Raw genomic sequence first — 26,528 nt, 5'->3', positions numbered from 1 at the left:
GTATTCTCAGGATCTTGATGAGATCTATGTGGAGATGGCTTGAAGCATCAGCACTAATTCTAAACGCTGAGGATCAAACCACACATTGGACTGCCTTAGCGAAGCCTTCCATGGCAAATAATTTGGTAATTGTATTGCTGAGTGACTACTGTGTCTAGAGATAAATTTTGGAGATGATGGAAATGGGCCTCAAGCCACTGATTAATGATTGAGGTCAAAATGTATTTCTCAAAAATAAAGATTTATGCTGCAAAGATATGTGAAAGGAAGTTACCATGGAGAGGAATGAAGACTTGTAGATGGCAGCACAAAGTGAGAAATCAGGTGTGTCTGATAAAGATTTCCTGTGAAGGATTTACCTTTGTTTATAATTTTTTCTTGGTTTATAATGGACAATTGTATAAAGCAGGTTTTTCCTTCAACATTACAATTCATTTGGTTATGCTCAACTTTTAGTGAGGCTATGGTATAATGGAGGACAGAGATAAAGGTCTGCACAGGGAAGCATGGCTTTTCCACCTTCATCCAATGCTGCCTATGAAAGGAGGGTAGAACCTTCTCAGAAGGGCGTGTGGTCCAGGAGCTTCAGGTGGAAACCACTTCAAAATGAGCAGGGGCTTTCAGTGGTGGACAAGTACAACAGAACCGTGAATTGCAAACAAGGTGGTGTGCTAAAGCAAATCACTGTTTTTCAACATACTCTGAAGAATGTGACTCTTGAAGTGGGAGAAGGCTGGAAGATTATCAGTTAGGTAACAGTGTATCAGGTAGAGTCAAGTTTAACGCTGACAATACCACCCAACTTACAGAATGCTTTATTGAGTGGGAGGAAAAAAAGATGTCTTTATAGCTATAGTACATGAGGTGGGGGGATGGCAAATTGGGCATAACACACAGATGACATCTGTATGGCTGCTCAGCACAGGAGAGAATGCCAAACAGTGAGCTTCATTCCCTATGCATGGCTCAACAACAAAAAACTAAAACCAATCAGATGAGGAGCAATCATGGTATGGTTCATATGATAGAAACAATATGAGCTTTGGACTCTGAATGACCTGGTCTCAGTCTAGGCTTCAAAAAATATTAATTCTCATATTTGAACAAGGTACTGAAACACCCTCAAACTTCGTTTTATCATCTGTAAAATGAGTCACATTGCTGTCAAGAATTGAAAATCATAAAAAAATGATAGTATCTTGCAAGTGATCAATAATTAGTATATGTTATTATTTTATTATCATTATTACTAGTGCTTCTAGCATAATCCTTGGAGTGAAAAAAGTCTTAATAAATAATAGGAAAAACTATGACACAACCATGTTTTAGGCACTATTTTAAGTACTTATGTTAACTAAAAACCCTCATAATAGCCTATAAAGTAGCTAACATTTTGCTATTATACAGAAAAAACATTGAGATCAGAGATTAAATAACTTGCCCAAGGTCAGTAAATGGCCGTGTCAGAATCTTATTGAACCCATGCTGCCAGGATGCAGAATTCATTCTCTTAACTGTGATGTTATAAATGTGACTTCCCATTTGCCTTCCCCTATCTCTGATAAATGCTATGAATATATATTTTAAAAAAGCATAAAGCATATGATCCTTGAAGAGCTTGGGAACACACAATTGAGCTGCACGAGGCCCCTGGGACAAATATAAAACCATGTGGAGCCCAGTGGTATTTCACAGCCTTTAGTCTAAATACAGTGAGAGCTGGAGATTTTAGAGTGAAAGGTTGGAATCTGACAAGTCAGATTGGAAAAGAGGATGTGCCAGGAGCTAGCTAAAGTAGTTAACAGGGAAAATAACTGACTCACTTTTCCCCTCTCTCACCTCAGGAGCACACAGAGCACTACAAGGAAGAGAAGGAGAAAACCCTTTCAGCGGTTTTAAACCCGCAGGACTTAATAAACATTAGACATGATAGAATCTCATTTCACAGTTGAAGAATTAGATCCCAAGTGAGGACAGTGACTTGCTTCAGGTGACAGAGGTAGACCGTATAAAGTATCCAGAGGAACTGAAAGCATCTCATGGTAATTATGATATAGGGAGCATTATGGAAGTGAGGAACAAGAAGACTGGAGAAATGGTGTGTGTAAAATGCTTATATGAAGCACACTGACAGAGCCTCTCAGGCAATGGTAGCCACTATCTTCATGATATCATTTTGATATTCATTAAAATGCAGAATATTGTCTTTGAGGAGGAGAGATGGGAGGTCAATTAGAAGAATATTTCATAATCTAGGGCAGTAATGATGACATGTTGGACAAGGTCAGAGGGCATAGCGATAGATATTAAATAAACTTTAGAGATCAAACAAATGGGTCTTGTGGGCCATTAAGACCTGGGGATTTGATAAAACATGTCCACTTTCTAGATGGAAGGGTGAAGCTAATATGGAAAAGGGAGTCAGAGGTCAAAGAGGGGGCAGAAAAGACAAACCCTTGGCTTACTTGTTAATGTGGCTCTTTACTGCAAAGAGTTTGGATTCTGTTGGAGCCCTTTCCTCTCTCCAGCTGAGCACATCTGGTTTTCAGGTCCAAAGGATCTGAGGTATCAGGTTTAAATGTCTTAAATGATCAGCTAAAGAGCAGAGAGGATGGGAAGCATGTCAGGTCAACACTGTGACCTCCCTGGGGCTGTAAGTGATCTTCCCAATAATAAACATGGAGCCTTGGCCAGCAGAGGCCCACAATGATTGCTGTTTCCCTGACTAGAATTTCATAGGCACACAGGCTGGAAAACTTGGTTAGACATTTTAACCGTAAGGTACTACAAGTCTTCAGATTCATTTTTTATATTATCACACTGAGAAACGTTATTAGGAAATTTATACAAGTGAGACAATTGTCCTGATCTTTTTCCGAGAGTACCATTGATATTTGGGCAACTATGGTAAAAAGTTCTTAATACCTGCACACGGGTAAACTTGTGAATTAGCTTCATGGCTTCCTCATTGCCATTGTTTATGGTCTGATGATCTCCAGAATGTTGAAATACTTTCCATTATTCCAACCTACTTTCAGCAAAGTACTAAAAATTAATTCATAGTAAGGTATAAAGTATTGATAGAAGCTTAAAATGTTGCCCCTTTTAGCCATTTGCAGAGATAAAAACCATAGAGCTATAAGTTGCTGCATTTCAGAAACCAGCCTTAGAGGTATCGACGTCACCTTAATTGTTCCAAAAGCATCTCCTCCCAGGGCTAACCTGTCCTTCAAAGAATCTCAGATCAGCTACACCCACTCTACAAAGCCTTCACTATCAACCCTAGCCCATAATAGTCACCCCTACATTGAACTTCTCTTGGATTTACTGCACATTCAGGATCTAACACTTGTATAGAATTGCAAAAAAGCAAGCCGATGAGCTATCTTTCTTTGAATAGCCTGGTTTAAAATTGAGTCCTTGGAGACTCAGGACTTTGAGTTCCAATCCCAGTTCACCATTTAGTAACTGGGTGCCCTTAGGCTACATCACCATGCATTGCCTCATTTTCCAAATTTGTAAACTCGGTGTATTAATACCAATCTCACAGAACAACTGTGAAAATTAAGTGGGATCACACAGAGAAACTACCAAAACACAGTAAAGGCTTAACAAAAATTAACTGTGTACTTTTTCCAATTCCTAAAATGGTAAAAAGAGGCAACACATAGTAGTTCAGTTATTTTACAAGCTACAGGCATTTGCATTTAACCTTTACAAGTTTTAAAAATGTTAATGTTCTATTTGTACATTGTAAAAATATTAATGATTGAAGATTTTTAAATCTACTTATGAAAATTTTAAATTTATTTAAAAAAATCTGTAGTGTGACTATAAATGGAAGAATCAGTATCTCTCTAAATAGAAGATTAAACTAAATTCAGTAAGGCAAAGCAATATATTAAATTAAATAGGCTCTAAGCATTAGATTTATGCTCTTATTATTAAAAAATGAGAATCACTAAGTGTTAAAGAGGTTTATAGATAGGATCTTATAAAACTTGAAATTTTCCTTGATGAAAGCAGGTTTGAAATATAATTGAAAAAGTACAAACTGTCTCACAATAAGATTTACTGTCATTTAATTGATGTCCCTTGTTTAAATCATCTTTCATCCCACTCACTCAGTAGGAAAAAATTATGGTGGAAAGAGCAAAGGTTTAGGGTAGAGAGACCAGCATTTAAAATCTATACTAATAAAAGGGTAATATGCTAATTAGGGTGGATGTCTTCTAGGCAAAGCTGCAGCAGCTGTGAGGGCTGAGGCTCAGGCAGATAGTGGCAGCAGCAGTGGGGTAATAGGGGTGGCGCCTTTCCTGATCCGCCAGGTCGCCTCCCACAGAGGGAGGCCAGACTGCTGCTTAGGCCAGGGGCCAAGTCAGAGGCAGTTAAGGACGATCAGGCTGGCAGGAGAGCAAGTTAGGGGTGATCAGGCCAGCAGGGGGGCAAGGTAGGGGCGATCAGGCTGACAGGGGGGCAAGGTAGGGGCAGTTAGGAGCAATCAGGCAGGTAGGCAGAGGCATTAGGGGTGATCAGGCAGGCAGGTAGGTAAGCAGTTAGGAGCCAGTGGTTCCGGATTTTGAGAGGGGTCTCCAACTGCCGGTTTAGGCCCGATCCCATAGATGATCCAGCAGTTGGACATCCCCTGAGGAGTCCCAGAATTTTGTGCACCAGGCCTCTAGTTTAGCTATATTCTTTAGTTACCAATTAAATTTAACAAGTTACTCAATGTCTTTGTACCTCAGTTTCCTCTTTGGTCAAATGAAATATTAACTTTCAACTTGGAGGATATCTGTATGGATACTATCAAATACGTTAAGTACATAGTAAAGTGCCTTGAATTCATAACAAAAAAGCAAAATGATGAAGACGGGGAAAATTGCCTTGTCTAAGTGCAAATAAATAAAATAAAGGGCAGGTTGTTTATGTGCCCAGCCATTCAATTCACTGGGACAAAGATGCTCTATGACTCTCATCCCAGACATCTGGACAAGCTGTCAGCACATAACTGGGTGGTTTTGAAACACTCCAGGATTATATAATATTGGATAGCAACCAGGGCTGTTGGACCTTCTTCTTTTATTCCTTATTATATTGATTTCATTTTTCAACCACACCAAGTTAGAAAAACATTTTTGTTTTCTAAAAGACTGAAAAAATACAATTAAGCAGAAAGCAAAAAATAAGATCACGTGTGATTTTGCTATCCACAGAAAAACAAATTTGATATTTTCAAATTCTTTCAGATTTTTCTATGCAGTTTATAGGCATTTTTAAAGATGGAAAGCTACTCTACCTTTTGTTTTGTTATCAACTCTGTTTCTATAACAAATAACACATATACTCACACAAATATTTTTATAAATAATTATTGTTCTACAACATGCCTATGATACCATGTCATATGGATGTCGTAAAATTTACTTAGTAAATTCTCTAATATTAGTTATTAACTTTTTCCCCATTGAGTTAATATCTACTATTATACTGTTTTTAAAATATTTAAAAATATATTTTTATTGATTTCAGAGAGGAAGGCAGAGGGAGAAAGAGATAGAAACTTCAATGATGAGAGAGGATCATTGATTGGCTGCTTCATGCATGCCCCCTACTGGGCCTGCAACCCAGGGATGTGCCCTGACCAGGAATTGAACTGTGACTTCCTGGTTCATAGGTTGATACACAACCACTGAGCCACTCCAGCTGAGCTGTTTTAAAATATTTTAATTTACTTCCTTTTAAATGAGTCATGACCCATAAACAAAAGAATTTCTTTCACATAAATTATAAGAGCTGAACTTTCTAGTCAAAGAATATGTGCAGTTTAAGGCTCCATTAGATGCCTCTTTAAACTCAGGAAATTTAATATTAATTTACAGTAAACATATAAAGAGCACACATTTCTCAGCACCCTTGCCCAAACTAGGTGGTATCACATAAAGATGCTTTTTGCCAATTTATTAAAATATATTTTATTGATTTTTTACAGAGAGAAAGGGAGAGGGATAGAGAGTTAGAAACATCAATGAGAGAGAAACATCCATGAGCTGCCTCCTGCACACCCCCTACTGGGGATGTACCCACAACCAAGGTACATGCCCTTGACCAGAATCAAACCTGGGACCCTTGAGTCCGCAGGCCAATGCTCTATCCACTGAGCCAAACCAGTCAGGGCTGCTTTTTGCCAATTTAAATGAAAATGTAATTTTAGTTTGTACATGTCCTATATATTTACTGATGGTTTCTATTTGTTCTTTTATGAATTTTGTGTTCAGTTCTATACTTATTTTTTTATTTATTTATTTTTTTTACCATTAGGGCATTTATCTTATACTTACTGATTTGCAAGAAACGTTTACATATTAAGGTTAGAAACTTGTATGTCATGCACATTGGCACTAATTTTTTCCAATAATTTATTGGTTTCTTATTTTTATATATGCCATATGTGATATACAGAATGTATAATTATCATGTAGTCATGTCTGTTAGTGATTTCTTTTATGACTGTATTTTTGGTATCAAGCCTAGAAAATTTTACTCCACAGAAAATTATATAATATTTTGCATATATTTTCTTCCAGTGCTTTACTAGTTCTAAAGATTGTACAAAAATACACATAAAAATATATTGTAAACATTTATGATAAGAATCACTGAAATGTGATTCTTATGCCCTTTGTGCCCTAGGTTATTTCATTCAGTGTCTGACTAAATTGTGACTTGATGACTCTCAGATTTATATATTATTCCTGAACTGTCCCTGAATTCCAGAGCCATATATCCACCCAACTATTTGATACCTCTACCTGGATATCTAATAAGTATCTCAAATGTAGCAAACCCAAAACTAAGTTCTGACATCCCTGTTACAACCAACCCCTCCCACCATCCCTCCATCTCAATTACAGGCAAATCTACCTTTTTCATTGCTCATAATAAAGTTCAGAACCTTGCTGACTCTCTTAGAGACCTCATCCCTCCTCACCCAACTAGTAAAACATCCTGCCAGCTATACTTTCAAAATACATCCAGAAACCAACTTCCTGGCCACCAACCTGGTCCCAACCACTGCCACCTCTCTTCTCTATATTTGCAGTAGCCTCCTATCGATTTCCCTGCATGTTATTCTCCATATAGTATCCCCATAGTAATCCTGTTAACAAAAACTAAATTGGATCATGTCTGTCCTTGGCTTAATGCCTTACAACAGATTACTCCTTCATTCAGAGGATACACCAGACCTCAAAAGGCCTGTCAGGCCCTGTGAAGTATGCCTTATATTCCTGATCTCCTTTTCTACTACTTTCTCTCTAGACATGTCCAAGGAACAGTGCCCAAGCCAGGGTGGTGAACATGCCAGGCTCACTCCCTCCTCCAGTCTCTGTGCTCAGGTTCCCTCTGCCTGGGAATACAGCACCCACCCTCCAAAGGGTTCTCTCCCTCATCTCTTTCATGTCTTTGCTCAAATGTCACTTTTGCAGTGAAGTCTGCCTTCCTTATCCTTTTTTTTTTTTTCTGCTTTATTTTCCTAGGTAGCATTTTTCACCATTTAGCATATGACATATTTTACTTGTTTATGGTCTCTCTCTCCTCCCAACTAGAATGCAAGCTTCAAGAGGGCAGGTAGTGTTGCTGTTCACTGCCGTGTCCCCAGCACCAAGAATAGTGACTAGCACATGGCAGGCACTCAGCAATGAGTTGGTGAATGAACTGATTAATTTATGTTAAACTCCCTTTTATTATCACTCTCAAACTCAGCCCCACCCCCACTCCCCAGAGGTAAATAATAGTAAATGAAAAAAGCAAATGGAAGACTATTATATACAGCAATCCTTCATGTAAAAAAAAAAAAGTAAATGCCAAAATAGAGTTATGGAAGAGCACGCAGCAAACTAAGATGCTGTTATTCCATCTGGAACTTATTTCTCCATGAAGGGTCGGGGTGGGAGGTGGATATATTTTTTCCCAAGTGACTAGCCAATTGTGCTATATTATTAAAAAACTATACACTAATTCCCCACTGATATTTTATGCCACTTTTAACATATATTACATCTGTCTCTACTTGGGCCAGGTTCCTAGACTATCTATAGCTGTAACACACAATTTTTAAATTATAGCTTTTATAACAAACTTGCCTATTTATTAGGGTTAGTCATCTCTTATTACTCTTTTTCAAAATGTCCTTGGCTATTTTAATGAGTTTATTCTCTCAGATATCTTTTGGAATTAAGTTTCTAGGTTAAGGAATTAGAATTTTAATTGAAATTTCATTAAATTTACAGATTAATTTATGGATATTTGACATATTTATAACATTAAGCCTTTGCATCTTGGAACATGACAAGTCTTCCAGTAATTCATTTCTTTTATGGCCCAGATGTAGTCATTTTGTCCTCCTTAGGTTTAGTACATTTCCTATTAACTCAACTTTTTATGAAGTTATTTCTCACATATAAACCAACTAGTCACTTTTGTGTATTTTTATCATAAGGCAGTGTACTGAGTCCTATTATTAGGGCTTTGTTGTTGTTATTGCTTTGTCTCTTTGGTTTTCCAGATAGACCATCATCATTGTGAAATATTGGTAATTTTGTTACCCCCGTGCTTAACTTGGATTTCCCAAAATTCAGAGTTTGAGATGATGCCTTATATATGAGTGCTTTGATAGGAAGTTCAAAAAGTACACGTCATGTAATAGTTTTTTTCACACTGGGGAGCAGCACAGAGAAATATATCATGGGGTTGAGTGGTCAACAGCTAGAAGTTCATAGTTGTCTGGTCTCACAGGACTGATTGAGGGTCGTTATCCATGACAAGGAGAGATATGGAGAAGAATTTTTTCATTTCCTTCTATCTACCTTTTGTTAGTTAGTTTCATCCCAAGGTTTACTTTGCCTCACTTCTGGATTTTACATGAGTGGGCACTGAGTGTAGTCCCAGCATATTCCATGCCTTAGGATCAAGAGGGAAGCTCCAGGGAAGGACTGGCTCATAGTACAGGTGTGGGATGCCAGATTACACCAACAATAGTCAATCTGAGACTACACAGAACAGTGCTTGCTGGAATGAGACATAAATGAGGCCAAGGCGATCTGAAGTGGTGTATAAGAGATGTCTGATTCCTTGTACCTAAGGTCCCCTCGTGTATTCCATCATATCTGGCTCTCTTACTGCAACATAGAGCTGAATAATGCCCTCACCCCATCTCTGACAGAGGGGAAAAGCAAGTCCAATCCTTTATAGAGTCACTTTCAAAGAGGTAGCCAACCATAATCTATGCAAGGCTTTACAAGAGGGTTAATGAAACAAGGGCTAGTCCCAGTGGCTACAGTTGCATAGAGTATCTCTCATTTTCTGCCCAGGGAATTCTCTGACCTGCCTTTTGGAATTCTCTCTCAGCCATTCTGCTGTGAAGAACAAACAAGGAAGTGGGAGGGTACAGACAGTGATGAGACTACCCTTGAGAAACGAGTGAGGAGAACTGGTAGATAAATACTACCATCTTCCATTCATTGGTAGACCATTTGGAGGTCCATTCTAAATTAATCTTTAGAGGGTCCCTAGCAGGTTCAAGCGACAGTTGCCCACACTACAAACCTGCTTGATAATACACCATTGGATTGGTTTTCCTTCCTTTTCTTCTTCATTATTCTCACTGCCTCCACTCCAATTCTTTGGTATTTCCTCCCCAAATAAACTATCTACAAGCAATCCTTTGACACAGGCTCTGCTTTTTGGGAAAACCAAGGCTACATGGTGTCATCTCTGGGGTATTATCCAATACTCCTTGAAAATCCTGGTTATTCATTTCCCAGTATCCCATTTCCAGGCAAATGGCACATACTTATGAACAAATCAGCAAAATAGTGTATTTGCCATATAGTCTTGCTGTGATATTATAGGAACCTTCATGAAGGAGACTCCATATTCTCTTCTATCAGTGAGGGCCGATTCTGTGAACAGTCTTAGATCTGCAAACTAGGTAAGGGACCATAAGTTTCCAGGGCAGCAGCTAGAATCAAATATTTGTGTTCCTTTTTTTTTTTTTTCTTAATGTTCAAGTTGAGCATCACTCTAGTCTGTTGTATACCTATTTCAACTTTAGAAATTCCATGAGGTTTTAGCAATTGCCACAAATCCCTGTAAGCCAAAGTATCCTAATTGCCACTCTGGGCTTAATTATCATTTTGATCATTATGTCTACCTTGTCTCTGATGGCTGAATATTGTTTCTAGACCTCTACCATTCCAGCATAATCTCCCTGTCCACATGGCCTATGCTAATCGACACAATTTCTCAAAGATGCCAATCACCTCTTCACTAGTGTATATTGACTTTGTAAGGGGAGTATCCTCTGGGCCCTTCTTGGGAACAGTTAGGTGATGAAATTTCTGTTCTCACCTAATAAATTCATTTTAATATTCTCACTTCTCTTATATTCTGACCATTTTCTCTATACCATTCCAAAGGAATTCCTGCATCTCCATCTCATTCACTAGAGTCCTTTGTACGTCCAACCTAGAGATTTAGGACCAGTTCCAGATATTCTTGCAAGAATGTTCAATCTTGAGTCAATAAATTCTCAACTATCTAGTCTTATATCCTACCTCCTTAGACTCCACACCTCAAGGTTCACTTGCATACATGCTCCGTGTTTCCCAAGAATGTTAGTAGCAAGCAGCTATTTCCTGGACAGGGACTATAATTCTCTGTGTGGGCTATACTGAGACTTGACTTTCGTTATCAGTCTGGAGGCAATGAGGGAGTGGGATCTTAAGGACAATCCTCATATTGAGAGGCATTTGCCTCAGGTGATATCTTAACTTGGGCTCTTCTAGAAGCAGATCTGGAGCCAAGGACTTTGGTGCAAGTTATTAAAAAGTATCCCTGAAGACACCCATAAAGGAAAGAGACAAATTGGATAGGGAAGGAAGAGAAGCCAAGCAAATGTGAAATTTCAGTTAAAGTCCCAGTCTCATTTGTTCACAGATGTTCATAGCAGTTTTACTCATAGAAATAAGAGTCTGGCCCTAGCTTATTTGGCTCAGTGGATAGAGCGTTGGCCTGTGGACTGAAGGGTCCCAGGTTCGATTCCAGTCAAGGGCACATGCCTATGTTGCGAGCTCCATCCTCAGTAGGGGCATGCAGGAGGCAGCCAATGAATGATTCTCTCTCATCATTGATGTTTCTCTCTCTCTCCCTCTCCCTTCCTCTCTGAAATCAATAAAAATATATTTAAGAAAAGAAATCAGAGATTGGAAATAATATAAATGCCAACCAATAGGTGAATAAACAAATTGTAATATACTCATATAATGGGATATTGTTTAGCAATAAAGATTTAAAAAATTACTTATACATACAAAGCATGTGAATCTCAAAAACATGGTGAGAAAAAGAAGACAAACAGGAGTTGCATACCATATTAATATCCACTTATATGGAATTCTACAATAGGCAATAGTAATCTATAGAGACCAAGAGAAGATCAGCTGTCACTTTGGACTGGTATTGGTGATTGTGGTGATAGTGGTAGTTTAACTGCAAAGAGCACAAGGATACTTGTGGGGTGATAATGGTGATATATATACATGGGTTATATACATTTATCATAACTTACTGAACTGTGCGTTTAAAATGAGTGTATTTAATTGTGTATACATTTATTTGTGTTTTTCCTAATTTCTTAAATAGAAACTTAGATAATTTTGAGACACTTATTTCATAATATAAACATTTAGTGCTATAAATTTCCCATTTAGAACTGCTTTATCTGTGTTCCATAAATCTTTATGTGTTGCTTCTCATTTTCACTCAGTTCAAAATAATTTATAATTTTACTTCTGATTTCTTCTTTCATTTATGGGTTATATAGAAGTGTGTTGTTCAATTTCCAAATATTTGGAGATTTTTTAGGTATTTTCTTTACATCCATTTCTAGTTTAAATTCCTTGAAGTCAGATAACATATGTATGATTAAATTTGTTGAAACTTGATATATAGCCCAGAATATGATTTACCTTGTTGCAAAATGTATGTTCTGCTATGGAGTTAGAACCCAATAAATTTAATTAAGTCAAATGGATTAAAAGTGTTGTTCAAGTTTTCCACATCTGTGATTTTCTATTTGTCCTATCAATTACTGAGAGAGGAGTTTTGAAACTCCCAACTGTAATGGTAGATTTTCTGTTCCTACTTCAATTCTGTCAGTTTTTGTTTTATATATTTTTAAGCTCTGTTTTAACATGCATGCCTTTTTCGAATTGGTATTTTTTCTTAATAAATTAACTCCTTTATCATTACAAAATGCTAGAGGCCCGGTGCATGAATTCGTGCACAGGTGGGGTCCAGCTGGCCTGCCCCTATCAGGCCAATCAGGCCAGGCCAGCTGCGGAAGGGGACGCCGGAGGTTGGCCGGCTGGCACACCCCCTGGTCGAACTCCCGGTCGAGGGGACAATTTGCATATTAGCCTTTTATTATATAGGATTCCACTTTAACCCTAGTAATACTCCTTCTGAAATTTAGTTGGCCATATATTAATATGATCACTCTAATATTCCTTTGTTTGGAGTAAGCATGGCAGATATATTTTACCCTTTTACTTTTAGAATATCTCTGTATTTGTACTAAAATGTTGGTTTCTTGTAAACAACAAATATTTGGCTCTTTTTTTATTATGTAAAAATAATCTTATTTTAATTGGAATATTAGACCATTTAAATGTAATGTAATTATCAATGCAGTGGGCCTAAGTGGTCATCTTATTATTTGTTTTAATTTTTCCTTTCTGTTCTTTATTTCTTAATGTCCCATTTTTTGTCTTCTTTTGGATTGAATACTTTTAGTATTTTATTCTTCTACACTATTAGCTTAGCCTCTTTGTTATTTTTTGTTTTAGTGGTTGTTTTAGGATTTATAATATACTTATCTAACTTATTACAGTATACCTTCAAATCAGAGTATATGACTAGTGTACTGCATAAGAACCATATAAGGGTATACCTCAATTTCCCCCTCCTATACTGTGTGGTAGTATTGTCATATATTTTATTTCTGTCTATGCTCTAAACTCCACAATTTAATGTTATTATTTTTGTTTTGTAAGGTTAATTACAAAATTTAACAAAGAGAAAAAATGTCTTATACATTTACTATTTCTGGAGCTCATTCCTTTGTTTAGATCTGAATCTCCATCTGCTAACATTTTCCTTTTGCCTAAAGAATTTTTTTAACATAACTTACAGTGTAGGTCTGCTGGAAATTAATGTCATACTGCTTTGTTGGTCTGAAGTTTTTATATAATATCCTTTATTTTGAAGGGTATTTTCTTTGTTCTGTCCTGATGTTCTATTCATTTATTTTTCTCTATGTCTTTCATTTGAGAAATTTTAATTGTTAGATCTTCCAGGTAAGTTCCATTTAGGTCTTAGTTTTATCTTGAATTTTTATTCCCATCCTGTTTATGTTTTTTGCTGTCTTCTTGAATGTGTGGAACATATGTTTTAATATTTTTGTCTGTTAGTTTCATCATCTCTGTCATTTAAGGGTCTGTTTCTATTGACTAATTTTTCCCCTGATAATGTTCTATATTACTCTGCTTCTATAAATTTTTCTGTAAATTTTATATCGAATGCTAGACATTGTGATTTTACATCTTTAGGTGCAGAGTTTTGTTATGTTCTTTTATATAGTGTTGGATTTTGTTCTGGCATGCCATTAAATTATTTGGAATTAATTGAATCCTTTTAGTGTTTTCTTTTAAGCTTTAAGGCATGTCCAGAGTAGCTTTATGGCTAGAGCTAGTTTAGCCCCACCATTAAGGTGATACTCTTTTTTCTTAGAAGTTTACCTGGTGTCCTAACTATTATAATATCTTTATACTCTGATTGGTTGACACACACACTATTTCAGCCCACTGTATGGTTTTTCCAGGCTTTGGGTAATTTCCTTTCATGAATGGATAGAAGAGTATTCAGCCAAGAATTTGAAGGATTCCTCTATAGATCTCTAGAGCTCTCTCTGCGTACCTCTCTCCACTCTAGTGTTGTATCCCTCAAATTCTAGCTGCCTTTGCCTGCCAACCTCTGATCTATTTTAGCTATTCCTGCCTGCTCTGTAACTCTAGACAGTAGGCCAGATAATGAGGACTCACCCTTTTATTTCCCTTCTCTAGTTCCCTTCTTCCTATGGTCCAATGTCTGAGAACCATTTTATTTTTTCATATTCAGTTTTTCCAGGATTTCAAGTTGTTAAAGGAGGAGAATAAATAAGTTTCTTATTGTTCTATTATGTTCTGGAAAAGGAGGCCATTTATATATCAGCTATACTTTTAATTTTTTTTACTATAAAAAAGGAAAATAATTTTGCTGTAAATTAATCAGATTATGGGTGTTTGCTAGTGGCAGATACTTTTTGAGAATTCTTATCCCCTTTAATTGTGATTTAGATCTCCACTTTGATTCTAGAACTTAGGTATGTTTTAAAAGTCTGTAAGTAGTCCTTACTGACATTATATTTTTACTTGACTAATTGTCAAGAGAGAAAGAGGTTTGATGATAAGTCTAATGAGTTCAGTTTTGGACTTGTTTTTGAAGTGTTTTGTTTGATGTAGGATGGAGATGTTCAGAGATCAGTTGGATCTATGACTTCTGGTGCTCAAGAGAGTTTGAACCACAGAAAGAGATTTAAGAATGACCAGTGGGGATGGAAAAGAATTACCAATGGAGAGCTGAAGACTGAAACAGTAAATATAAATAGCTTGTATAGAAGAATTGGAGAAGAGGGTGCAAGGTGGCATCCTATTTAGAAGCATTGACTAGCAGAAAGGCAGAGGAAAAAGATCTTACAAGAAATGTAACATGAAAAATTAGAATTAAATTCAATGTCAGTTTTTTCAAAAGAAAAATAAATACCAAAAACTAGCATTTAGATGAATAAAGAGTAGTGCAAACTCAATGTTAGTAATGCCCTGTGAGGTAGACTATTTTATAACCATTTACTGTCATTTATTTTCTCCCCTTCTACCCATTCTCTTCCCTCGAGCAGGGAATAAATATTCAGCCCTGGGAGACTGAGGATGAGATCCCTGCACTGAGTGGGATATTGCCTGAGATCATTTCTAAGGGCCTGCCTCAATCTAATTGACTATGAAAAATTGATAAAATGCAGATTTTACAATAAAATAGTAATAAAAACTAATAAAAAGTTATTGGGAGGTGCTCTGCCACACACACTGTCAAGGCCAAAATAGCTGTTCAATGTATTTTCCATGAACGTTATAAAGACATTCTTGGAAAATATTGCAAACTGGCTTGGGGCTCCTCAGCTTTATAACTGATATTTCTACTTCATTTTTCTCCATCTGAGGCTGAGTAACTCTGAGGTTAGAATTGTATTGCTTTTTATGTGGTAATACGGTTTAGTTTTGAAATTATGCTTCTACTCAAGGCTTTGGCAGCTAGTGGGTTCTACCCTTCCTTAAATAATGAATTCACACAAAAAATTAGATTGGTCTTTCATTTGATCACAGTGCTTATCAATAGATGCCATCTTATATAAAGGTGTTAACCCCCAAACAAAGCAGAATTTGGTCTCCTTTGAAAGATTATAAGGGAAAGATTTAGAATTTTATGGGCAGATCAAGTTATTTCTTTAAAAATATCCAGAAGGAGATAGTCATTTAAGGAATAGAAGAGATGATGAGTTAACATTTGTTGATTTGACTAGGTGTTTAAAGTATGGTTTTCATTTCTTACCACCCACTGATCTAAGACATATTCTCATTTTCTACAATGAGAAAATGCCTCCAGGGAAGTAATCACTTGCTCAAGGTCATCAAGCTAGTTCATTTTGATTTGTCTGGTCTGCTTCTTAAGCCTTTTCTCTTTCTATATGTCACACTGCCTCTATAGTACAGGGAGATAATTTGTGCTGTGTTCTCTCGTAATTCAGAGAGCTTGCTTCATTCTGGAGGGTTTAGAAATGACAATCATAGTACTGACATGAATTTTTACCACCACACTTAATATGATATATTGTTTTTACTGCTGAAGTACATAAGTACTTAGAACAAAGTAACCTGGTTATCTGAGGAAATAGCATGTTCTTTAAAAATAGCACAGGATTTGATCTCAAAACACTTGGGCTCCAATTAGGATCTGCCACTTGCTAGCTATAGTGTCTTTGAACAAGGTACTTTTACTGTCTTACACCTCAGTTTCCTCATTTGAAGAATGGAGTAATAATGCCCACCTGACAGTGTTTTTGTAGAAATCTCATTGGGCATCTACCTTTAGCAATGTCCCAGAAGCTTGAAGAGCCACCTCTTACTAGTAACTTTTATGTTTGGAGTTCATAAGCAGTTCATGAAAGAAGTACCTGAAGGGAATGCTAGATCATAGCTCATCTGAGCAGTCTGAAATTTCATCACTGAGCCAATGTGTCATGGCAAAGAACAGAGGAAGGTGTGAAATCAGGTACGACAGATACAAATTACAAGTAGTGAAAGAGGAGAGCCACCAAGGGTGATGGTGGGTAATGTCTGGCATCTTTATATTCTAAAAGGAAAGTGGCCCACAGCAGTTCCCTCATCTTCAGGAAGAAGTGGGCTGGAGATTATATGGGAATCAGGATGAAGCAGAAAGTATTAAATATTTTAAATGTGAGAGTGTTTACCTTCATCCTAGCTTAAATAGTCTCTAAAATAAATATGAGTACTTTTCCCTCCCATCCTTTATAGGAAGTTAAAACCTAGACCTAGAGAGATAAAGAGATCCAGATGAAGGAAACTATGAGGTTTTCAACCTCAAGAGTTTCACCTTTACATGGTCAACAATATGAATGTGTTGAGGAGGGGCTCAGAATATTTCAACAGTGCTTTGGAAAAATTGACCTGGCCATGGGGTATAGGATGAAATAGAGGAACTGCAAGCTAAAGGGTCAGTTGGGAGGCTGATGCCATCTCCCAGGTAAAAGATGATGTGATCTGAACTGGGGTGCCAGTATTGGGATAGAGCAGTGCGGATGGATTTGGGAAACACTATTGAGAAAGAATAAGATGTTGAGATAAACATCGGTTAGGGGGTTACAGAAAAGGGATAAAGATGATTGTGAAATATTTAATCAGAGTGATTAAAAAGGTAGAGGAGAAGTTAACCAAGAGGGATCTCACTGCAGAGGGGTTTGATTTTAGGGCTAACATTGGTCCTGAGTGACTTTGAGAAGTGTTTTAGTACTAGAGGAGCTGGAAATTTAGCTGGGGAGCTCAGCAAACTAATAGAGAAGATAAGATGAGACAATATAATTCAATCAAGAAAATTTCATTAGAACAGAATAAGAAGTTTTCTGGTTTGAGCTGCTAAATGCTGGGTGACATAATACATGAAAACTTCCAGGTGTTATTTAAAGAAAGGGAGAGATGTATAAATATATTAATAGTAATAATAATAGCTAAATTTTCTGTGCATTATGCACCAGACACTATTTTACGTGCTGTACATGCAACAATCTATGAAGTATGTACTATTAGTATCCCCCATGTTATAGAAGAGGAAGTTGAGGCACAGATTTGGGAATAAGTTTCCCAAAGTCCCATATTTAGTGAACCAAATCTGCATTTCAAACCAGGTAACCTAACTCCAAAGCCTTTGCTCTTAATTGTTATGTGACTGTCTTGCCTAGAGTACATCATATATAATTGGGAAGGTGAATACTAAATACAATTAATATACATATGAAAGAGATTAAAGTGATAAGTATCATATAATTAGATTACTACTCTTCCTATTTTACAAATGAGAATATTGAGGATCATAGAGGATAAATATATTCCCATAGGTCAGTGTGCCTTTTTCATATCATGGCACACATAAACTAATTACTAAAATTCTGCAGCATACCAAAAAATATGTACTTTTTGCTTATCTGACCAAAAAATAGGTATACTTTAAATTGATTTACAAAACTAATAATAATAGCAGTAGTCACCCTTTTTGCTCCAAAGTGATTTTTTTAAAAATCAGGTGCCTATACTTGTATTGAAGGATTTCTGCTACCAAGAATGAACCAATCAGATGCAACCTTATTGTGCTAAGTGACCAATAAAATGCAACTATTATATGACCTATATATTTATGGTTCAAGACAGCATTTACACCAGATGGCTATTGTTGTGTTGGTTGTGGTCATTTTTTGTTGTTGTTCTCATCTGAGGATTTTTTTTTGTTGATTTTTAGAGAGAGTGGAAGGGAGGGGAGACACAGAGAGAAACATGGATGTGAGAGAGACACATCGATTGCTTGCCTCTCACACAAGCCCAGCTGCAACCGAGGTACATAACCTTTGACCAAAATCAAACCCAGAACCCTTTAGTACAAGGGCAGATGCTCTAACCACTGAGCAAAACCAGCTAGGGCTTTGGTCATATTTTTATTTGATAATCTCAGGAAAAAGAAGTCAGTGCCCCAGATTAAATAGTCAGGTATTGCATGATTTTAAAATACCTCTGGCATACCAGTTGAAAATCCCTGCCATAGGTTATGTGGTTAATAAAAATTTAGGAATTTAATTTAGGAATTCAAACATTCTGAAAGCCATTGCTCTTTACTAACCAATGCTGTTCCTCAGTAAAGCCTATTTGAGTGTGTGCATGTAATCTCACTGAGGAAAGTACTCACATTAAAGGAGTACCTAGTAGGCACTAAATTAGACACTGGGAATTGGTGAGATGGGTGCTGTCAAGGAGCTCACAGATTAATGTGGGGGACAGACAAATAAAAATAAACAAACAAAAAAATATAATTCCATGTGTTAAATACTCTGAGGAGCACAGAGTAGGGAGAACTTGGTAGTTCTTTTTTTAAATTTACTCCATACCTATTGATCTCCACTATGTTCTGAACACTATGCTAAGAGCTGAGGAAACAGATAATGTAAGACAGAATCCATGCTGTCAAAGTTCTCCAAAAAGGCAGCAGAAGTTTGTTCCTATTTAAACAAATGCCTAGTAATTCCATATGGAGACATCTAAATCCCATTTTGCTGCTGGATCATTTTACACAGAATTGGGAACTCTAATATTTGCTTTGCTTATGTACATTATACTATGTCCTCTTTCCCCCTACATGTGCCTAGAGACCCAAGTATCAGGTAAATTCATTTAATTAAAATAAGTAGTGATGGATAAAAGTAATATGCTGAAGAAATGCTAAATTGAATGTGGGTAAGAAAATGATACTTCAAAAGTGGTTTCATCTAATATAAGAATTGAGCTGTGGCCAGTTTTCACACCTCAGCACCTTGACCGTATTGTATTTCTAGAAGGTAGAGAATATTAAATATTGTTAATGATTGATTACATCTCAACTTTCAAGTGTTACATCAAACAGACCTTTAAAAGGGGGGGATTTTATTCTCTTAAAGCACATCGACAGAACTTTTTGATTATTAAAAACTAATGCCTGGATTTACTATATTTAATCCAAATTTGATCCGAGAGTGAAATTCCTTTTTGGCAGCATCATCAATAATTTACCATGTCGTGGGCTTTCCTTTCCGGGGCACAAAATATTGGCTAGGGGAGTTCTGGCTGACACATTATAAAATAAAGCTGGCAAATGGATTGTATGGGACTTTGCCAATTCTATACCCATCTAAAGATTCCCAAGTGAACCAGTAAGGCTTTTCTTTACAGCTGCCTTCTGAGAATTGGTGCACACCACTGAACTCCTAGAAAGACCTAAAACTGTGGAAATCTACACCTGGAATGGGCATTAGTCATTATTTAGCTTACCCACTCTCCTAAATCAAGAATTATTTTATTTCAAAACACCCATGATAGAGAGGTTCATGCAGGTTCAACTGAATATAGTACATTTAAAAATGATAGAACACTGGTTAGCTCTAAAGGCTAAACAGCTGATAGATGCCTCTCACACACTTCTACCCACTGGCTCTCATGTATTCCTCTGAGGCCACACTGAACCTCGCTGCCCTCTCTTTAGCACACAGCCTTGCAGATATTTAAAGAGTTTGCTGTTATCCTTCCTAAGTCTTCTCACTTTCAGGAAAACATGACCAGGTTCTTGGACTAAATTGATTACCTTTTTTTCTGGACTTGCTAGTGACTGCCTGGAAAGCTTATATTGAGGAAGATTCTAATGTTATCTCTAGCTCTAATGTTCTCTGGGTTCTAATGTGTCCCTGGGCTCTGTAATGTCTGCCACGGGTGCATGAAGGGGAGAGCAGTAGTTTTGCCATATTTGATACCTGAGATTTAAGGAGCTACTGAATAAACATCTCTCTGAGTTTTCACATGGAACAAAAGCTAAGGAGTCTTGCACTGTGTTTTCTTAAGTTCTATAGAGTATTCTATTACTGTCTGAAAACTTATTTACTGTACTTAGTCCCATGGATCCCTAGTATTTAAATATTGATAGCCAGAGGTGACTACGCTATAAAATATTCTGGCATGTAGAAAAAGCATATCTTAGTCATAAGATTGCTTGTTCAAATATTCTTTTGAAATGAATGAGTGTCTCTAAAGGTAATAATGATAACAAAGAAGGTAATGATCATCACAATAAAAATAATGATAAAAGTAAGTGGTATTTTGTAGTTTTCAAATGACTCATATCTGTTCTTCCCTTTGATCCCTATGACATCATTGGTATGAGTATTCCTGTTTTAAAACTAAGAAGACAATTTCAGAACATTTAAATAATATGTCCAAAAACATGTGCTCAGTATATCATATTGAATCCAGGCTTTTTAACTGTCGAATCTGAAACTTTCCCCATAGAGGATGCACTTTGGAGACACTTATTCTTATGTATCTTTGCAGTTCTGTGGCCATGCTGGTGTACCAGTAGCTGCCTTTCTCTACCAATGGCTGCAGCTCCTTCTGGGCAGACCCTCTCCCAAGACTAAAGCTCTAGTAACAGCACTCTCCCCTGCCCATCCAGCTCTGAGAGGCTGGAGTGGAAACTTACCACCTCTAGGTTCTGAATGGGCATGGAAGAAGGTGTGCCTGGCAGAGCTGTAGCAGATGACTGTTGCTAGTCTCTGAGACTTTCACCACCCCATGTTGGTTCCCTTAACCCTGACCTTAACTATAGATAGGCCTTTCATTAAATCCTCTTCATTTATCCTTTTGAGTGTGCCTTCCATTTCCAGCCAGGGCCCTGACTGATATCGCTGACCCCAGGGCAGAAAACATCTCTGCAGCCTTACTCTGATTTAAAAGGCAAACTTGGGTCTGAATGACATTAAGATCAGATATTAAACAGAAGCTGCCCCATTCTTTGATGAGAGCATTTACCGATATCAGTCAGGCCCCTGGCAGGGAAATGGAAGGCACACTCAAAGGGGTAATTGAAGAGGGTTTAATGAAAGGCCTATCTACAGTTAAGGTCAGGGTTAAGGGAACCAACGTGGGGTGGTGAAAGTCTCAGAGACTAGCAACAGTCATCTGCTACAGCTCTGCCAGGCGCACCTCTCTTCCATGCCCATTCAGAACCTAGAGGTGGTAAGTTTCCACTCCCGCCTCTCAGCACTGGATGGGCAGGAGAGAGGGATGTTACTAGAGCTTTAGTCTTGGGAGATGGTACCTAATTATTTTGGTGGGACTAGTCCTTTAGGAAAGAAAACTTCCCAAACTCAGAACTATATAGAAGCTTGGGGAGTCTCTAAGTTTATCAGGAGGAATTTGCTTTTTTTGATAATCTATGTTATTTGTATTAAAATGGAGCTTCTTTCTTTCCTTGCATTCTTGGCAAAATAAGATCAGTTTCAATTACATAGTCTATCATCTAGGGGTGTGTGTGTGTGTGTGTGTTTCCTAAGAAATAAAGCTAGTGGTATGAATATGGAAATTTTTATTTTGAAATCGTTCCTTTAAACTGTTTAATGAATCCTACAAGCATAAATGAAAAGTAGTTCATTAATTTGCTAGCAATGTTCTTTTATAGCCACTGGACTTTATATAGAATATAATTATATGTCTTTTCTAGGTGTTTACGAACTTAATTCTCAGTCTTCTAAACACATAGGCCATGATGACTAGAATGCTCTTTTATGCTTTCTATTTTTTAAAAATAAATGTAGCTTTTCTCCCATAAGTTATTAGCATATGTAAAATATAATGATATTACTCAGACTTTAAAGATTTTTAATAGGGGATTTAGGGCTTCTAAAGTGTTTTGTTTTTTTTAAGGCTGAAAGTGTGAACAATAGTTATATATTTAGGAATGTCCTAGAATGTCACAAGTATGACCCCTCCCTCCACCCCAGAGCTGCTATTATTGCTGCAGTCAAAAAGTTAGGCATTTAGGGATAGCTACTGAAACTACTGAATTAAAAAACATACATCAATAGCTGTAATCCAAGATCCAGAAAGCCAGATGAGGAAGCTCCCATTACTGTCATTATAACTGCTCTTGGCCTCCATATATTTGGTGACTTAGCAATGGAACATGGAATCTGTTCAGTGCTGTAATTAGCATGATGGGCCCCTTCAAGCTCTTCTACTTCCACAGAATCTGTTTATTACAATTTCAAAGGGCCCTGTTCTTTAGAGAAATACAGCTAATATATCTATACTAATAAAAGGGTAATATGCTAATTAGACCGGACGTCCTTCCAGACAAAGCCCCAGCGGCTTCTTGAGCCTCGGCCCTCGCAGCTGAGGCTCAGGCAGCCGCAAATGGGAATTGCTGCTGCGAGGGCCAGGCCAAGGCTCTAGCAGCCACAGCGGCCAGCAATGGCAGCAGCAGCGGCGTGATGGGGGTGTCGCCTTCCCCTGATTGGCCCGGTTGCCTCCTGCAGAGGGAGGCCAGACTGCGGCTTAGGCCTGCTCCCTGCGTCAGTAGGACATCCCCTGAGGTTTCCTGGACTGTGAGAGGGGGCAGGCTGGGCTGAGGGACCCCTCCCCAGTGCATGAATTTTCGTGTACCGGGCCTCTAGTCCTATATAATAAAAGGCTAATATGCAAATCGATCAAGCAGCAGAATGACTGGTGGCTATGATGCGCACTGACCACCAGGGGGCAGACACTCAACCCAGGAGCTTCCCCTGGTGGTCAGTGCACTCCCACAGGGGGAGCTTCGCTCAGCCAGAAGCCCTGAGCAGGGCTTACAGCTGGCAAGTGCAGCGGCAGTGCCGCCTTCACAGCAGTTGGACATCCCCCAAGGGCTCCTGAACTGTGAGAGGGCCAGGCCACGCTGCGGGATCCCCCCACCCCCCCCCCCCCCCCCTGAGTGCATGCATTTCATGCACAGGGCCTCTAATATATACATATTAGAGGTGTGTGTGTGTGTGTGTGTGTGTGTGTGTGTGTGTGTGTGTGTGTTGGGAAAGGGGTGGAGAAGGTAGGAGAAGTAAGTGAACAATGTTAAGGAACTTGCACTTATATCCTGAAAGTAAAGAGAAGAATTGTAGAGCTTAAAGAGGAGGTTATATTTGTACTTTTGGAAGATCACCTTAGCTGTTGTGTAGAGTCACACTACGGGCTATCCCAAAGATGAAAGACAAATTAAGAGGCTGTTGCAACAATCCAGGCAAGAGATGAACTTAGGAATTGGCAGGAGGAATGTACCTGGTTTTCCCCAGATAGTTTAAGCCTCAGAGCTGTCAAAACATCATTCTTCCTTGGAATCTTCCTCTCTCTATCTTAATATTCCTGCTGGTGCCATTCATTCCAGGCAGTGATTTCACGGCCTCTTTAGAATCAGCTGGGAATATTCTCTTGAGGCCCTTCTTAGCTATTTAGCCTTCCTCGGCAACTCCCCGTTTTTCAATAGATTTTCATTTTTCTCTTTTGCAGCTCCTCTCACCTCACCAGTTATTACTTGACCTTTCATCTTCTGAGCCTGACTAGTATGCAGACAGCTTCCTTGGAATGTTTAGCTGACAGATGTGATCTAAAGTTCCCTGCCATTGCCTTAAAATAAAAAGATCAGAATGCAAAATCTTCCCTGCTCTTTAAGGGGGGAATGATAAAATAAGTGTTGGGGGAGGTGGTAATGGGAAGACCATACCTACTCCTGGTTTCCATCTGTACGCACTCAAAGTGCCTCTTGATGAGAAATCCTAGAGGCCGTGGAATTTTGTATCTAAGTATTTTTTTTTTTAACTTGAGATTCCATGTGGACCAAGTTGCACGTGGCCAGAATTTCTGCAAGGAAGGATTAGAAACTTCTGTTTTGCTATATCATTTCTTGTAAAGGAAGGACAGTAATTATTTTTTATAAATTTGGGGGATAGTAGAAAGACAACTGGACTTGTCAGAATCCTGAGTTTGGAATTTTATTCCACCACTCAGTAGGTATGTGGGGCAATAATAATCCACATATAAAAGGGTTTTTCATAAAATAAATCAGAAAACATGAAGCCATTTTGGCTTGCATGCATAGCACTTTGATCGAAATAAACTATGTCAAGGTTACCAATGACGTCCATGATGTGAAATCCAAAGGCACCTTTTATGTTTTCATCTTGTTTACCCTTTCAGTGGCATCTAACACAGGTGGTCATTCACCCTTTCTCAAAACACTCTCCCTTCTCGGGTTCTACAGTTGGCTGCTTTTCTTCTCTGACTTCTCAGTCTCCTTTGCCAGTTTCTCTTCCTTTATTTGATGAATATGTTGGAAATCTTAGCTCTTAGTCTTAGTTGACCAACTCTTCTTTCTTCACACCCCCTTCAAAGAGACCTCCCTCTGCATTTCCATTAGCCAGTTTCACAGACAGCTCAAACATAACATGCATATGCCAGATGTTTATTGGTTGATTATTACCCCTGCATTTGTACTCTTAGGTTCTCCCCGTACGGTTAGAATGGGAAGCCTGAAAACAACAGCTCCCAGACTCCCAGACCTGCAGACTTTGCTTCAGGTTCTTCCAATAAAAGGTATTACAGGGAGATGAGAAAGACCCCCGAGCTCCTGGCAGCTCCTCTGGCAATGGCAACCCTGATGTTTTCTGCTCAGCGTTAGCTGTCATGATTCCAGCACTTTCTGTGATGGCAGTTTAAGCAGCTCCAGTAATAGAGTTTTGGCAGCTTTAGAGAGAGCAATGAAGGCTCCTGCTTAGCAGCAGGAGTCGGTGGTTCCAGCACCATCAGTGGTTAAGTGTGGCTCATGAGCCCCAGCCCACTGATGGCAGAAGCTTCCTGATCTCTATGTAATATCCAGTTTCCCTTTTGCTTTCTAATTCTTTCAACGCCTTTATCGGGGCTGGCTTATCCATTAGTCATAGCAGGCACAAAGCCTGTGGCTGGGCCCACAATAGTTTTAGGGCCCTAGAAAGTTTTAATTGTTTTTCTTAATCAGAAGGGAAGGGGGGGGGGAATGAATAGAGAAAGTGGCTATGAAGACAAAAGTGCCTCAGGCCATGAAATGTATAATGCAACCCTGTCCCCTGTGACCATTTCCCAGCAACAGATTCCTAAAATATCTAGTAATTTCTGCTTTTCTTATCTGACACTGGCTAAGTCAATGCCCCAAACAGAACTCTTGATTCCTGCTCCCCAAACCCCCGATGCTTCTTCATTCTTCTCTATCTCAGGGAATGGTGCCATCATCTACCACTAACTCAAGTCAGAGAGTCAAAGACTCCACTGTTATCCTTGAGTCCTGCTTTTCCTTTAGCACTCACATCTAAAATGTCACCAAATTTTATCCATTGAACAAATACAATATATCTCAACTTTGCCCACTGGTGTCTGCTTCCACTGGTAATAGCTAGTCCAAGCCACTACCAGGGCTTCCTTCTTGGCCTTAAAATGAAAATAAACCCCATTAGCACACCCCACAAGGTCCTGAGTTGTCTGGACCATGCCTCTTCACCAGTCTCTTTGAGTCACTCACCTCTTGCTTACTATACCCAGTGTGGTAGATGGATTATATTAATGGCCCCACCTTTTCATGCTTCTCTGTGCCCATATCCTTTTATAATGGCTTCCCACACAGACTCTGAGCTCATGCCTTTCACATTTTTAGGAAGATGTTACCTTTTAGGTAACTTGACCTAAAATTGCCTCACCTCTCCAACACCTCCTATTTCACCTTTGGAGACCTTGCAGACCTGGTTTCCAAGGTTGGCTCCACTATTTTGTAGCTCTGTAACCTCTTACTCTCTTGTAGATCTACTTTCTTCATATGTAAAATGGGAATAATAATTACCTTATATGGATATTGTGAGAATTTAGATGAATAAAATACAGAATGCTGGTCCTTGATAGAGCCTCAGTCATGGTAACTTTCCTTTACCAAAATGTTACCTGCAATGGGTTTTAATTGACTTTTGTTTTTTACTTAGTGGTCTACCTCCTACTCACCAAGCATAGTAAACAAGACAAAAACAACAACTTTGAGGAATAAAAACATCTTTGTAACTCTGCTTCAGCAAGTGTTTTATAATTACTCTGAGCACTGAGAATCCTGGGGTGCACTTCTTTCAAATGCCTTGGTATTAAATATAGGCCTGCGCCTGTGTATGTAATATACCTGGGACCCATGAGACAAATAAC

The 26,528-nt window shown here is 38.3% G+C and overlaps 1 pseudogene; it reads left to right on the top strand.

The window, feature by feature from the left end:
- Positions 1–506: 506 nt before the first annotated feature.
- The window catches only part of LOC103284229 (BUD13 homolog), an 89,672-nt pseudogene continuing 63,650 nt past the window's right edge, over positions 507–26,528 (top strand).

This window comes from Eptesicus fuscus, chromosome 9 (assembly GCF_027574615.1).
Source record: "Eptesicus fuscus isolate TK198812 chromosome 9, DD_ASM_mEF_20220401, whole genome shotgun sequence".
NCBI classification, from domain to species: Eukaryota; Metazoa; Chordata; class Mammalia; order Chiroptera; family Vespertilionidae; genus Eptesicus; species Eptesicus fuscus.
This window is presented reverse-complemented; position numbering and strand designations above follow the sequence as displayed.